Genomic DNA, 809 nt, shown 5'->3' on the forward strand with positions numbered 1-809 from the left:
TTACATTGGTTTAGACAATTAAAATACATAATCTAATTTTAATTTTCCTTAAATATTTAGTAATGTAACTAATACTTATTAAACTTATGTTAGCATGATTTAGTACTTTTAAATTATGATCATTTTCATTATGACTTTGCAATATTTATTTTATATAATGATTTCATTATTATTTTTTGTTGAATACTTTTGTGTCATCAGTACTCATCTCATATTTTGTGTTATTTTTTTAAGAAACACCTTAACTAATTATATTTTGGTTGGACTAAAGAAATATTTGGAGTACAAGTTAATTATATGTTTGTATGCAAACTTTACCGAAAAAATTCAAAAATCTGAAAAAAATATGAGGTTTATTAGTTTGGTTTGATTTATAAGTTTAAAAATTCAACACAATGGTTTGGTTTGGTATTTGAAAAACCCGAACCAACCCGAGGTTGAAAAACCTGAAAAAATCCAAATTTTATTAATTTAGTTTGGTTTATAAATTTAAATTTTTTACACAAATGATTTGATTGATATTTGAAAAACCCGAACCAACCCGAGGTTGAAAAACCTGAAAAAATCCAAATTTTATTAATTTAGTTTGGTTTATAAATTTAAATTTTTTACACAAATGATTTGATTGATATTTGAAAAACCCGAACCAACCCGAGGTTGAAAAACCTGAAAAAATCCAAATTTTATTAATTTAGTTTGGTTTATAAATTTAAATTTTTTACACAAATGATTTGATTGATATTTGAAAAACCCGAACCAACCCGAGGTTGAAAAACCTGAAAAAATCCAAATTTTATTAATTTAGTTTG

This window comes from Solanum tuberosum, unplaced genomic scaffold (genome assembly GCF_000226075.1).
Source record: "Solanum tuberosum cultivar DM 1-3 516 R44 unplaced genomic scaffold, SolTub_3.0 scf00106, whole genome shotgun sequence".
In the NCBI taxonomy this organism is placed as follows: domain Eukaryota; kingdom Viridiplantae; phylum Streptophyta; class Magnoliopsida; order Solanales; family Solanaceae; genus Solanum; species Solanum tuberosum.